Source organism: Enoplosus armatus, chromosome 9 (genome assembly GCF_043641665.1).
Source record: "Enoplosus armatus isolate fEnoArm2 chromosome 9, fEnoArm2.hap1, whole genome shotgun sequence".
Lineage (NCBI taxonomy): Eukaryota > Metazoa > Chordata > Actinopteri > Centrarchiformes > Enoplosidae > Enoplosus > Enoplosus armatus.
The window spans coordinates 926,678-943,457 of record NC_092188.1 but is presented as its reverse complement, the minus strand read 5'-3'; positions in this window follow the sequence as shown (position 1 = coordinate 943,457).

Sequence of the window (16,780 nt, the reverse complement as noted above, 5' to 3'; positions counted from 1 at the left end):
AGTGCATCAATGATGTGGATCAGATGTATAATGAGACCAGGTGTCTCTCCTTCCTGCTGCTACAGTGTGACCTCTATAGGAGGAAGTCAGACAAAACATCCAAGAAAGAAAGAAAGGAAAGAAAAATCCCATAAAGCAGCTGTTGGTGATGCATGTTTATATGTTTCTTCACACCTCTTATGTCAGAGCTGTTGAAAAGCATTCTGGGTACTGTAGGAATTAATCACTAAAGCAGGCTGAATCACTACTACTACTACTACTACTACTACTTTAAAGCAACACTTAGAGCCCACCTTTCTGCCACCATGACATTACAGTGTTTGATACTGGCTGCATCAGACAGCAGAGCTGTTGGATCATGGGATACAGCAGGTCGGCTGCAGGCAAACAGCCTCCACATGACACACCACCTCTCACAACACACATACGGGTCTAAAGTTGGGGACATCACAAAGATGTGTCAGATCAGGACATCTTAAACATAGACCCCATTTAAACTTCAAGAGTCTTGCATCCCGATAAAACTTTCATTTACACTCAGTGACATATCTGCTTCTCTGTCTCTAATCTAATTAGTCTGTCTTTGTTTTCTGGGCCACATGTAAATCAGGGCCGGCCCTCCTCCAATCCAGAAGGAGGTGCTGATGCCAAAAACACCAAAAGAACTTTATTATTATCTATTGTTTTGTTACAGGCACTTGACTGTCCCACTGTCATTACAGACAGTGAACTAACCACAGACACTCCACTGTCCCGCTGTCATTACAGACTTTGAACTAACCACAGACACTCCACTGTCCCGCTGTCATTACAGACTTTGAACTACCCACAGACACTCCACTGTCCCGCTGTCATTACAGACTTTGAACTACCCACAGACACTCCACTGTCCCGCTGGCAGTACAGACAGTGAACTAACCACAGACACTCCACTGTCCCGCTGTCATTACAGACTTTGAACTAACCACAGACACTCCACTGTCCCGCTGTCATTACAGACAGTGAACTAACCACAGACACTCCACTGTCCCGCTGTCATTACAGACTTTGAACTACCCACAGACACTCCACTGTCCCGCTGTCATTACAGACTTTGAACTACCCACAGACACTCCACTGTCCCGCTGGCAGTACAGACAGTGAACTACCCACAGACACTCCACTGTCCCACTGTCCCACTGCCCCCCCCCACCACACACATGTCTGTCCAGAAGGTTCATGTGGTCATTAGAATCTGAAGGCTACTAAATGAGGAGAGAATCGTTTGTTATCATTAAGATTAATCCTTCACACAAAGACCAGAGGACAATATATTAATTATTATAGAAACCTCAGAGCTGATCTGCTGTCAAACACATTCAAACTGCTTCACTGGTTTAATGTAGGATATTGTAAAATAAAATAGTAGAGGAAGACTCTCACGATGACGTGAACCAGTCGTCCTTTCACTACACTTTCTTCTTCTTCTGTTTCCCTGCAGACCGGGTTTCCATCCTGACAGGATCCAGTCTAACAGCCCACCAGAGAGCGTCGGGCCACCTGAGGACGAGTCTGCTGACGTCAACACGAGTCACCTGGGACACCTCGACAACACACCCCTGTGCACACCTGTGCACCCCTGTACACCCCTGTACACCCCTGTACACCCCTGTACACCCCTGTACACACCTGTACACCCCTGTACACCCCTGTACACCCCTGTACACACCTGTACACACCTGTACACACCTGTACACACCTGTACACACCTGTACACCCCTGCGACAGTGAGGCACATTCCTGTTATTTCAGCCTCCAGCCACCGCACCTGTCAATCAAACACTGTGGGCGGGTTCAAACAGGTGAGCGATAACATGTTAAACATGATGATCATGATTTCCAGAAGGTCAAGGTACTTGTACTTGCAGTTGCAGTTTATGCATCTTTCTACTTCTACTGCACTACATCTCAGAGGGAAATACTGTACATTTTACTGCACTACATTTATCTGATAGCTTCAGTCACTTTTCATCCCCGTCCTGTCCAGTGAAAACCATCATTTACTTTTCATGTTTATAGGACATACTTACTTACTGACATACTTTTACTTCAGTAAGGTTTTGAATGCAGGACTTTTACTTGTAGTGGAGTATTTTCACAGTGTGGTATCAGTGCTTTTACTGAAGTAAAGGATCTGATTAAATATAGACGCTCTGGTGCTACACTGCACGCTGTTTGACTGCAGTCTTTTTGGATACTTTTCCTTGATGTCTGATGTAGCTGTTGTTGCAGCTATTTGCATATAAGTAGTACAAGTACAAGCAGATATCAGTAGAGAAATGTGAAGGTTTGAGGTCATATCGAAAGTGTCTCCATGAGAGTTTGTATCTTTGGGATTTGGACTGTTAGTTGGACAAAACAAGACCTTACTCACTATGTTCTGTTTATGGACCAAACCATTAATCAAGAAAATAATCAGCAGATTAATCGATAATGAAAGTTCTTGTTAATTGCAGTCCTAGTTGACAGATGGTCATATCTACATTCATGCCCCGACATATATCCCCTCATATAGGCTACTTGTATATTTATCCACTTTATTATCTGTTTATCTACGCGGTGTGAATTATGGGATTTTATTCCTTTGACTGAGGTGGCGTCTGTGTGAGTTTGCAGTATTCTACAGGTGTCTTCCCTTTTATTACAGACATTTGGGAAATAAATGGTAGGAGAACACAACCTGCCCCCCCTTCCCCTTCAATGGGATGATGTGAGTATGGAGTATCAGACAGCTCTGCTCTGATTGGTCCAGTCTGAGAGGAGATTGATGAATGTGTTTGTATGTGGCTTGTTCTGCGGACGAAGACCTCTGTTCGATCCAAACGCTGCTGTTGGATGAAATCATCAGCTGTGTGCGGACCGTCTGTGGTTTGTTGGATGTGTGAAGCAGGTTCCCCACACTCTGATTGTCTTTCATATATGTAAATGCTGATTATTTTTGTAATGACTAACTCATTCCCTCGGCTCTACATTCAACGCCACTGAACTCAAAAGGCCCTGACCCTGCCGGGTTGAGGACCACCTGTACCGATGTTTGACCTGACGCTACTGCTTTGGATCAAAGAGCCTAATAAACGTTGTGTTATTGTTGAGCTGAAAACCTTCAGAGAGCTGCCACTTCCGCCTCCATCTGCACCAAACAATAACCCGCTCCATCAGCGCGTCGCATTGTTCAGAGCCGCGAGCGATCTGAATGGAGAGAGTGAAAAGCTTCACCTCAGTTTACAGACAGGAAGTTAAATGGTGAGCGGTGTTACAGAGGAATCCTGCCTGCTTACAAAGACACATCTGCTAGTGATAAAGACTGTAGACCAGCAACAAGACCAACAAACAAGACCAGAGAGAGTCGGGAGTCACAAACCTGCAAATCAGAGTCCAAGTTTAACGTGCCGAAAGCTACTTAAAGGGGAATTTGGATCATGCTGTTGTAATTGTTCTGTTGTACCTACAAGCTGCATCGAGTTGAGCTCCACCACAGAGTCTTCTGCCCCTCTAAACCTCCTCAGACTGCTTCATGTGAGCAACTGTCAGAAGAGTCAGCCAGTAATCACAGGCTTTGTTTACAGGCCCTGTTCACCCACAGCAAACACAAACACCATGACAACAAGATCATATTTCTTAGGGATGGTCTGATAAAGTTGTTCTGGCTCTGATCTCCATCGAGTATCTGCTGAGACCGAGTCTGATCCGATATCATATTTACACATAATGAATCAACAGCTGTAGCTACTGACTTTGGTACACCTTTGGTACATCGAGCTAGAAACACTGCAGATTGTACAGATGTGTTACGGAGTGGAGCTTCTTCCCTCACAGAGGATCTTTGGTCGAGTTCAGACACACAAACAAACAAGTTTCATTTTGTTCTGCCATCAAGTTTCTCACTGAATGAACGTCTGCAGCCGGAGGCTTTTGTCATATTCAACCTGTGAAAGTGAAGTCAGTGCCGGCTGAACAGGAGAAGCTGCTTCCTGGATGTTTTCTACACTTCTGCTCTCCTTCAGTGAGAAAGAAGAGAGTCGGACTCGTGTGAATGTGAATGTATTTTTCCAACCTGGATGTCAGAATTCAGTGTTGCTCACATCACACATCTCTATTATTCCTCCTCTGGTTTAACTATCAGAAACAGCATGTTTCACATTTTATAAACACACACAGACCTCTACCAAAACACACCTATGTCCTTCTCACCTAATGTTATTTAAATGGCATCCAACGAGCAAAATCCTTAATGTCCTTTAAACACTTCCAGGCTCTGGTGTTCCCACATTGACAGGACAGCTGGTTCATTCAGTCTGTCCTCTGCAAGTAGTTTTTAATTTGCTTAAACTTTAAAAAGGGTCTAACTGCTGATCCGACTTCAGCCACATCCTCCACTGCAAGGACATAGAATCTAATGGTGTATTAATACACAGGTGTCTTTAAAAAGATATCTTCAATTTATCTTTAACAAGGTAAATGTGACAATTAATCACACTATTGATTGCAGGCGCAAATCACACAATGCTAGTCTTGTATACCAGGAGCCAAATACTCAATCTGTAACAGTGCAGACATGTTTGAACAGAGTTATTATGATGTAACGGAGACCTACATGTATGTTTAACAGGCCAAAAAGAAAGCAGTGTTAGAGAGCCCATGTCTGAAAGGGACATTAAATAGCTTTCGATCTGTTTGAGGTTTGCCATGTAACTCGTCGTCACTGTGAACAGCACCTTTTCTATTCAGTGAGCATTACTCAGTAACCTTTTCAATAAAACTTCACAGAGCTTTTTAACTAAACTGACTCTTATTCTGTCTCCATGGTAACAGCAGCATCCAGCATAATGGCGAGGACCGCCTCAGTCAGCATCATTAGAACAGGTGCCTTGCTCAAAGGCACTTTAATGGGGCATTTGCTTGATAGAGTCTCAACCCAGCTTCTCCCTGCTGACTAGACCACGCTGCTGTCCAGGGATGATGTGAATCACTCCATCCCGTCACAACACACACTCATCTCCACGTGTTATACCTACAGTTTTTGGGGGCTTTACAGCCTTCCTCAAGGACACTTCAACAAGCTGATGTTAAAGTGTCTTAATCCTGGGTCGTCTTCTTTAACACCCTAGAAGTGATATTGTTAACAATCTAATCGAAACTCCATTAGTTAATTTGCTAATTTCATGTATTTGTGCTTACTGGAAAAACTGGAAACGTTGTACAACAACTTAAATCACTTGTCTGATCAATTACAGGCAAATCTCATGTTCGGCAAGTAAACAAGAGTTCTATCAGCCCGTATTTAAATAAGAACTTTAATAATAGGCCAAACTAGGCGCTGCTACCACCCAGACCGGTGTACTTCGGTGGTAGAGAGAGTGATAGGAATGGAAACAAACAAGCAAACAGAAAAGTTGAAATATTATCAAAAAGAATACTGCTGGGTGGATATGCTTCATGCCGAATGTAACGGTAGCTACTTAGGAGTCAAATTTAGCTTTTCAACGTACTTCAGAACCTACACAGATTTAATAGTAGCATCGATAGCAAGAATCAGCACATTTTATAACGGGGTACCGTAAGATGCACTCTTACGACAAACAAGCACGCATCGTTACTTCACTTCCTGGCATAAGCGTGGTGCCTTAAAAACAAAAGCAGTCGGTTGCCAACCGCTGTTTCCAACCGGGTTGAGAAGTTCTCCGTCCACAAACTGACATTTTAAACATCAGTTTACACAGAGCTTTTTCTCACAGCAGACACCATCTGAGGAAAAAGCCTCCAGTTTCTTCTCAGTCTCCGTTTCTGAGATATTTCACAGCCCGCTGAAGAGTCGCTAGCCGCCGGCTAACAGGTACACTTGAGAGGAAAGTGGGAACTTACAGATGTGAGGAGCGGTCTCATCTGTTCGCTGCTGTCTTCCGCCATTTTCACAAAACGTTGTGAAAAGTCCTCCTTCTCTCCTCGAGGAGGTGACAGTTCATCCAGGTTAGCTGCCGCCGGCTCCCTTTCTTCTTCAACGTTTCTCTCCACTACTTTGCTGCCTGGAATATATTAACTCCAGCTGCAAAGCCCGCCTCTTTTTGATTGACAGCTCAGTTCTCCGATGATGAGGCAGCGATCATTTCACTTCTACCAATCCTCGAGCCGGAAAGTGTAATGGGCGGAGCTAAACCGGTAACGATGCACGAGAGTTTTTTCTCATTCAAGCCAGTCTTTATCAATTAAATCTAAATATTTATGTTGTATAGATTTATTTTAAACTGTCACATATGTACATTTGACATTTTTACATATATTTATTTTTTATTGTTTATTGTTTATTTTTTCTAATTTATATTTTTCACACATGCACGCATACACGACAAATAATTTTTTTTTTAGAACATGCTGCATTGTATTTACATATTACAAATTACATTAAATAAAAGAAAAATAAATAATAAGATATAAAAATATATACGTTTAATAATTATTTGTCATTCCAGATGTCCAACAGTCCAATATTGCTTTATTTCATTGATAAGAACATTTAAAATACTTAAAAGGAGGAAAGAATATAATCAAGTGACTGATACAAACTCTGATATATATATATACACACACACACACACACACACACACACACACACACACAGTGGGGTCCAAAACTCAAGATACTTCTATTTTCTATTTCATTACAAATGATAATATCAGCTCATGTTCATGTCATGTCCTTATCCTGCTGCAGTATGAATCCCTCTCCACAAAGATGCAGACCAGAGGGTACAGCATGTCTCTGAACAATGGAGTGGTGCTTCTCCTTGGTCAGGGTGTAGTCGATTCACTGCAGGGGTCCAACTCCAGAGTAGGCAAACCCCCCCAGACTTGAATATTCCCACCACCATGTTTCCCTGTTGGTTTGATCCACTGCGGTATCATTCTCTCTCCTGCTCGTCTCCTTACATACACCCTTCTGTTACTGCCAGAAGTCTCTCACCTGGATTCATCAGTAAATAGGACTTTTCTTCATCCACAGTAAAATGCTGCTGTTTCTTAGCCCACCCCAAGAGTTTGGCCTTGTTTCCCCTTCTGAGAAGTGGTTTAGAAACTGCTGCTGGTCCTCTGAGACCACTACAAGACCGCCTTCTTTTGACAGGCCTTTTGCTGATTGGAGTGTGGCGTTCTTTATTTAGCAGATTGCGTATCTGTGATGAAGGTGCTTTTCTATCTCTCGGGGAACTAAGCTTGACGTATTGATCTTCTGATGGTGTGGTCACTGTTGGTCTGCCTGATCGAGCTTTGGATACAACTGATCCCGTTTCTGCAAAGTGTTTCTGAGAAAGCCCCTCTTTGCTCAGAATAACACTTTGACTTCTTACACTTTGACTTAGTTCTGACGCCATGTTTCCCACTATCACAATGCTGCTTAGTGAGCAATGACCTGCTGGAAACTTGAGGCGCAGCCATATTTAGAACAGGTGAACACCGGCTGCAAGCTGAGTTCATTGAACGAGCCTCCGATGAGGAGATCAGATCCACCTGAGAGTCATCTGAATGCAGGCTTCGATGGACGGACAAAAGTCAAAGACATCTGACCTTTTGGACGAAGGAGTTCAGTTGTTCGATGCCACAAATTTACTTAAATTTGATTGCTGACCTAAAAATAGTGCAGAATCAATGTGCAGAATCATGTCATAACTTTTTGTGTTTTTAAATGTTTCTGAATCCTCAAACTATATTATAAGTATGTTTATACATTCCACTCATTTGACTCCAGTTTAGTGGCTCTCAGTGTACTTTCACACAGTTCCAAGAACAATGTTCAGTAAGATACACATAGACTGTCAGCTAAACAAGAACAACGAAGCGAAACTGAGTGTTTCCTGTTTCAGAAATCATAAAATGTGCGTTGAATTAGGCTCCAATTGCAAATTAATTCTCCATGTATGTAGGAAAAAAGACTAAATGAAGTGCAGACTGTAATCACTGGACTTTAGAGAGTGGCGTTCATGGACACTGTTGTCCCACAATGCAAAGCTCAACAGAAATGAAAGAGCTGCTCTGCAAAAAAATTTAAAAATCCTGTTGCACGCTGGTGCTCATAAAAATATTACAAAGTAAATGAGAAATATTTTTTACCTGCTTTTGGTGAAGTTTTCAAATTACAAACGGTGTGTAGTCCAGCAAAGGTGCTTCAGAGAGTAACCACACCCAACAGTGATGTCACAGGGTCCTGGAGTACACCTTTACATCACTGCAGCAAGGTGAGAAGTTAAACCACTGGATACCAGCAAAGACAAGATTCTTACAGCTTTGTCCTTGAACATGACGCTGTGAGAGCTGAGAGTGAACCGGGACAGGTAAACCGGGACAGGTAAACCAGGAGCTGAGAGTGAACCGGGACAGGTAAACCGGGACAGGTAAACCAGGAGCTGAGAGTGAACCAGGACAGGTAGACCGGGAGCTGAGAGTGAACCAGGACAGGTAGACCGGGAGCTGAGAGTGAACCAGGACAGGTAAACCGGGACAGGTAAACCAGGAGCTGAGAGTGAACCGGGACAGGTAAACCAGGAGCTGAGAGTGAACCAGGACAGGTAGACCGGGAGCTGAGAGTGAACCAGGACAGGTAAACCGGGAGCCGAGAGAGAACCAGGACAGGTAAACCAGGAGCGGAGAGAGAACCAGGACAGGTAAACCAGGAGCGGAGAGAGAACCAGGACAGGTAAACCGGGAGCTGAGAGAGAACCAGGACAGGTAAACCAGGAGCGGAGAGAGAACCAGGACAGGTAAACCAGGAGCCAAGAGAGAACCAGGACAGGTAAACCGGGAGCTGAGAGTGAACCAGTACAGGTAGACCAGGAGCTGAGAAGAGCTGCAGACTCAGCTGATAATTCACTACCAGAGACACCAACACACTGCCACACTGTTTCCACATTGTCATTTATACACACATACATAAAATATCCAGGATAACCACTTAAATGATGTATGTTGATGCACACATCCCATCGTCTCCTGCTACAATACAGCATATTAAGTGAAGCAGATGTAAGTAAGACGTAAGTTGAAGGAAAATCAAACGAACACAAACATTTTGAAAAATATGAATATTGTATTAATATGTCTATGAAAACAAGCAGGGAGGTCATTTTTCCCACTCGGTCAGACAGGCCCTGAATGCACCACAGTCCCAGTCCTGTGGGAAACACTGAGAGCATTTTCAGCTGACGATGGGAAAGAAAATTAGAATTGTTAAAAATTGGACTAAATCACGCTGTAGGAGCCACATGAAGCCGGTGACACGGTTTCACAGTAAAGTGACCTTTTAAACAGCTTATCTGTGATTAGCAGCTTCATGTTTGTGTGGCGTTTCCCTCCTGCTGTTGTAATCCTGACAGATTATTTCATTACAGTAAAGTCATTGTTGTTCCCACAAAGCAGCACAGGTTCCTCTGGTTCCCCCCAGAGTCTTTTATTCAATGTTTTTTCTTCAGGAAAATACCACACAAGGCAGTTTCCCAAAATGTTACATGTTCAGTATAAATCTCATAATTTCTCTTCATTATGAAAGAAGAAAGAAGCAAACAAGACCTAAAGAAACATTCTCACGAGAAACGTAATCAAACTCAAGAGGAACTTCTGATAAAGTTTCTTATTCTTATGTGTTCAGTAATTCTGACGGTTTCTGATAGTTATGACTCAATAGGTGTGTTTCCATCCTCCTGTTCTTTTGTGCATTTTCAATTTGTGTAAATAAAAACCTGAAACCGGAAAGTTGAAGTATGTATAAAACAGTGTTTCCTTGAACAGACAGTCAATGAATGATGACGTACATGAAGCATGCGACACTCGACACACACTGTTTATTTATATATCTTATTGTCCTGTAATAAAAATTATGTAATAATCAAGGAAAACTTGTATAACGTGTGTGTGTAAGTGTGTATTACTCATGATGTGGGGACTCACCTTTCCTTTGGGGACAAAACGCGACTCCCCATAACGTAAATCATTACAGTTTAGGGGAAGACTTGGTTAGGTTAAGGTTAAGTTAGGTTTAGGTTAGGTTAGGTTAGGTTTGGGTTAAGGTTAGATTTACTTAACTTTCCCTTGTGTTGCATCGGTAAAACAATATAAAACTCCTCTAAATCTAAAACTCTAGGCAGGTAGTGGTCATGGTTAGCGTTAGGGTAAGTCCAGGAAATGATAATGTAATGTCCTCTGAAGTGATGTAAACACGACAGTGTGTGTGTGTGTGTGTGTGTGTGTGAGATGTGTCTAAACAGGTATCAGGTATATTCTGCTGACCTGAAGGTAAAAACAGCTCCACTCTCTCTGGTTTTCATTAACTGAGCAGATTAAAGCTGCCGGCAGGAGACGAGGCCCTGCACAGCTTTCTAATTAATATTTCAGATGACCTTTGACCTGCTGCGTGTTACATAACACCGTCCCCTTTATTGTTCAGCATCAGCATCTATATCAAGATGGCACAGTGGCCTGTATCTGCTGAATCAAGCACTGATATATTCTGCTGACATGAACATGTGTTGACATTTTATCAGAAAACTGCAGGTTAATGTTTCAGCTTTTCAGAAAAGTGGATGGAAAAGAATATTTCTATCAAAAAACAAAAAAACAAAACATTGAGTTGACCAAGAGCCGGTTTGGAAGTGGATCAAACAGTCGGCTGGTTCCAGACTTCTGAATCGGCCCACATCTCACATTTATGTCAGAGTCTCAAATGTTGTAATAGTGACAAGATTGTGTTAAAGTGACAGAGTTTTTACGTTTGGTTTAAATTCGTTATTAGATGCTATAAAACGGGGTGAAACGTCATGATTGAAAGCTGAGATTGACTGTGGTGTGCTCACGACTGGGTCGGGCACGTGTGTGGGCGGGACCTCAACCTCGTGGCTCCACCCCCCGATCACCACCGTCACCAGAGGGCAGCGGCCGTATCCGGGAGAGTTCGGCGTCATTTTTGTACAGTGAGAGGTAGAGGAGACGCGTCGGCCATCTTTATATACAGTGTAAGGTGGAGACGCGTCTTCCATCTTTATATACAGTCTGTGGTGGAGACGCGTCGGCCATCTTTATATACAGTCTGTGGTGGAGACGCGTCGGCCATCTTTATATACAGTGAAAGGTGGAGACGCGTCTTCCATCTTTATATACAGTCTGTGGTGGAGACGCGTCGGCCATCTTTATATACAGTCTGTGGTGGAGACGCGTCGGCCATCTTTATATACAGTGAAAGGTGGAGACGCGTCTTCCATCTTTATATACAGTCTGTGGTGGAGACGCGTCTTCCATCTTTATATACAGTCTGTGGTGGAGACGCGTCTTCCATCTTTATATACAGTCTGTGGTGGAGACACGTCGGCCATCTTTATATACAGTGTAAGGTGGAGACGCGTCTTCCATCTTTATATACAGTCTGTGGTGGAGACCTGTCGACCATCTTTATATACAGTCTGTGGTGGAGACGCGTCTTCCATCTTTATATACAGTCTGTGGTGGAGACGCGTCGGCCATCTTTATATACAGTGTAAGGTGGAGACGCGTCGGCCATCTTTATATACAGTCTGTGGTGGAGACGCGGCGTCCATCTTTATATACAGTCTATATATAATCTCTATATCTATATATATTCTACACGATATATTTATATTTTATATTTAGACAAAAGTACAGCCTCCAACAACTGTCAATAAAATCACTTACAGGATAAATTGATGTTGATCAAAAAACAACCAGCATCAGAAATAGTTTATTTATTTCAGACTCATCAGTTCAACATGAGACAAATGGTTTCCAGTGAATCCTGTAAACCTGTTCAGACTGTTTACTTTTATAAATAATAAATATTCCTATTAAAATAATATTCAAACACAACAAGAAGTGCAAATCTGCAAATGGTCTTCCAATTACTAATACTGTTCATGCTAACACTATTAATAATACTAATTATCATTAAGACAAAACCATCTAATATTTGATGTAAAGATGCTTAAATATGTTCACTCATATCTTCACTGCAAAAAAAGTCAATATTCAACAAATGATTTCATCAGCAGGTGAGGTCGACAGTTCATTTGTTTTTACAGTGTAGCGCCGTCTACATCATTTAACTGTAGTAGGCGGTAGTAACTGTAGTAACTGTAGTATTCATTAGTATTATAAAGAGTATTAATTGTTACACAGACTCGAAAAAAACTAACAAATTATTAAAAATCAATACAAACACTGAACCTGTTGAAATCCTCATTCAGTCCTGTTCTAAGTAAAAGACACTTGAACATTGTGTAGCTGCTGGTTTCCTCCAGATGTTGAACCAGCTGCAGGGGTTTACTCCCATTCAGACACCGGAGCATCAGCAGTGGAAAGTAACTAAGTACATTTACTGTACATTCTTGAGGTACTTTACTTGAGTATTTCCATGTTATTCTGCTTTATACTTCTAATCTAATATTGTACTTTTGACATCACTACATTTATCTGACACCTTTAGATACTTTTCAGATGAAGATTTTACAAACAAACACTTGACCAGTTTATAAAATATGATGCTGAGTTACAGATTTAAGTATATAAAGTATTTATATATATTAATAATGAGCTACAGCTGCAACATTAAAGTACTATTTACATGTTAATACATCAATAATAATGATCCAGTGATACACTGACAGAGCCCATTCTGACGAACAAATACTTTTACTGTTGGTACTAAGTACTGTTTGCTGATAATACTTTTGTACTATTACTTAAGTGAAGGATTTGGATACTTCTTCCCGCCTGAGCTCTGAGGGGGGCTGACGTGGTCTGGCTCTCAGTCTGCGTTCAGCTGTTGGATGAGGTTGAAGAGATGTCAATATTTACCGTCACAACATTTCAGTCCTCTCGCTTGTTTTTTATTCAAACTCAGAATAAAAACTGTTTCTGGATCAGTCTGGACTCCCGTCTATCTGAACCTGTGCAGCGCCCTCTGGTGATCCAGCAGCTCTCAGTCCAGCTCATCATCTTCGTCATCATCATGGCCCGCTCTCCTGCAGCTGGGTGGAGGTGTCAGACCGGCAGGTGGAGGCCTCTCTGCTGGGCGGGGCTCAGCGTCAGCAGCTTCCTCAGGTGAGCCAGGACCAGGTGCTTCATGCTGCCCGGCGGCTTGGAGTGAGCCAGAGCAATGGATTCTGGGAGATCGGGTCTGTGAGGGAGAGGAGAGAGAGCTGGTACGCCTCCAGACAGGAAGTGACACGTGCAACTACTGTGATACTAATACTTCAACCATTACTGCTGCGATACTCTTACTACTTTCCCAGCTACTACCACTACTACTACGAATACTGCTATTGCTACCACCACTAGTCTGCTGCTACTACTACGACTCTGGGAGAGTAGAAGTATTATTTGTATTAGTAATACTCTGCTACTACTACCAGTACCAATACTATTACCACCGCTATACTATCGCTACTACTGTCATTACCTCTGGTACTAGAACTACTACTGAAAAGTACTGTATGAATAAAGTTTGCTTACTTTACGCACTACCACAAATGTTAATATCACTACTGCCACCACTTCAAGTATTACTCCTACTCCTTTATAGTGTATTTGTTGGTACTTTAATCAGCTCATACTGGTCTATCAGCTCTATCAGACTGGACCAGTCTGGTTTATCTTACTGGTTTACATATCTGCCAGTGTGTGTTACCTGGTGAGTCTGCAGTGGTGTTTGTTGTGGAGGCCGAGGCCCTGCAGCCCGGCGTTGGGGGGTCGATGGGGGCCCCCGGGGGCCCTCAGGTTCCTGGACAGAGCCGACAGAGAGTCTCTGTAGACCAGACCACGACGAGACGTCACGATGGGACAATGGTGACACGTCGCCAGCTGAAGCACACAGAGACACAGAAGAAGAAACGTGAGGAGTCCAGGTGATGTGGATCTGGGACTGGGTTTAACTGGTCCCCGTCTCTGGCGCCCCCATGAGGCCGTGATGTTCATTACACACCAGAAAACAAAATTGTTGGATGGATGAAAAATTCACTTTGCTGTTCTTTGCTCTTTACTACATGAAAGATTTGTCCTGAAGGTGGCGCCAGAGGGAAAGTCATGTTCATTACATGCTAATATGGAGGTTAACATGTGTTGGATGTAAAGAATCATTCTGGTGATATCGTGTACTTGTGTGTGTATCACAGCCTGATATATCTTATTATTATTAATAATATTAATATTAATATTGATAATAATAAAACTCATCAGTGAGCCTCACTGTTGTTTCCTTCATCACCATGAACACACACACTGTAGTTCATCTGGACTCAGTCCCACACACACCGTCCTGCTGCCACAAACACTCACCAGAGCACCACATGTGGATTCATCCGCCGCTGAAAGTAGTCCCCAACAGATGCTCTATTTCCTGCTGTTAGTTTGATAAAACTACAGCGAGCAGCTGTTGGAGGGAATGACTGAGCCTTTTAAACATGAAACTATATATTTGTGAGGAGTTTTTAAAGATTGAGGTCTTCAGCAGGAACCAATGGGCTGAGAGCTGAGAGCCACAGACAGGAAGTGAGACAGGACTGAGAGACGGACCGACAGGTTGATGGTCTGAGTCTGAGAATAATAACATCAGAGTGATGTTTAGAGACTGAAGTTTAGTATGGAGGACAGACTACAGATGACGCAGACCTCAGAGGAGCTTCACTCTTTCAGGACGTTGGATCTAAATGGAGCTCTCAGTCTGCAGGGCGGCTCCCAGGGGCCCCTGCAGCAGATACAGACCTACTTCTGCTTTAATGAGACCTCCAGCAGCACACAGAGACACTCTGAAGGTCTATTTAGGCTTCTATTGGAACAATAATGTTATTCTTAATCAAATACAGCGGCCTTGTACAGTTAGCTATAGTTAGTTAGTTGAGCTTTACCAGGGGTGGACAATATAACACGAACACCTCACAATATGACACAATTCAATAAAACAAGAGTATAAATTAATCTATAAAAACCAACAACAAAACATGACGCCTTTTAAATGATAGATTATACAATGAATCTAAATTGTGTCATATTTTAATTTGTATTTAAAACTTTGATCTTCAAAGTAACTAGTAACTAAAGCTGTCAGATAAATGTAGTGAAGTAAAAATATTTCCCTCTGAAATGTAACGCAGTAGAAGTATGAAGTAGCCGAAACTATACTAGGTACAGTACTTGTACTTGAGTTGAGGCACAGAAGGCAGGTAAAATAATCCCAGCAGTGACCAGACTGTTTCTTTTATAAATGATAACAGAAACTTTTCCAGCGTTCATTGACATTTTTTCTGTGAAACCTGACTTATAAAATGATATAAACATTCCTGACGTCACGGCCGATGACCTCCTCTCTTCTGTTTCCATGACAACATTTATTTAAAGTCTTGATCGTCACGATAACAGAAAGAAACACATGAAAAATATCATTTACTCACTGAGACGAATGTTGCCATGTTGCTGCTGTCGACTGGTGTTACCACAGAGAGATAAAGAGTGTGTGTGTCTCCGTCTCTGTCTGTCCTTATTATGTGTGATGTCACCAGGAGGGCGGGGCTAAAGATACACAATGATGTCATTGTTTCAGACCTCCTGCAAAATCTAATCTGGAGCCAGATTAAAGATTAGAGGACACACACATTCAGTATATATATAGACACGCGTAATCACACACACACACACACACACACAATCATTTAATATTCTATACTTGTGAGGACACACATTCCTAAACCCCTAACCTGAGTCCAGGTTCTAATCTTAAACCCAAAATACAGAGAAGTGGCAGTCAGACAAAAACGTCCTCACATGCTCAAAAATGTCCAGAAACCTTATTAGTTTCTGCAAATGTCCTCACTTTCCTACCAAAATTGCCCCACTGCTGAAAATAATCTAGAAGTGGCCTAATTTTACAAAATGTCCTCACCGTACTAAATTATCATAATTTTCTCTAAAATGTCCAAAGATTTTCTCACTTTCTAAAATTATCCTCACTTTACAAAAATGTCCCGATGTTTCAAAAATGTCTGACATTGTCCTATTCCCTTGTGTGCTGCTGACAGTCAGTTAGATAACAGCTCTGACGGTTACACAACGATAAAAACCAGAGTTAATAAAAGGAGGTTTGGTGGAGGATTACAGTGTGCGTGTGTGTAATTTAGTGCAGCAGGAAAACAGAAATCCATGTTAGACAGTAATGAGGTTATTGATCACCGAGGGTTAAAGAGAGGAAACACCGCCACCGTGTGGAAAAAAAAGGTCTGGAAATGTCATCAGTTTCCAAAAATGTCCTCACTTCTTTAAAATGTCCCTTATCCTCAAAATGTCCATAAATGTCTTTATTTTCAAAGGAGGCACTTATTGGAACTTTCCAATATCCAACACTTTCAAAATAACTTTCCAGTGTCCTAATTTTACAAAATGTTTGTATAAATGTGCAAAAACACGGACCAGCGACCGCGAGCCAGACCCGACCAGCCGGCATCAGTGTGGGACCTCTTTCAGGCTCTGGAGTCTGAATGGGATCAGATCCCAGCAGCTGGTTCAACATCTGGAGGAAACCAGGAGAGCGGAGGCTGTGACAGCAGCACCTTAAAGGACATGGTGTCACGACACCGTCACGTGTCAAGACTTGAGTCCACAAACTGCGAGGAAGTGATTCAGTCTGTCTGTGGCGCCATCTTGTGTCCGAAACACAGAATCTGTCATCAACCAGAAGAAACAAGTGGAGCTGCAGAGAAACGGC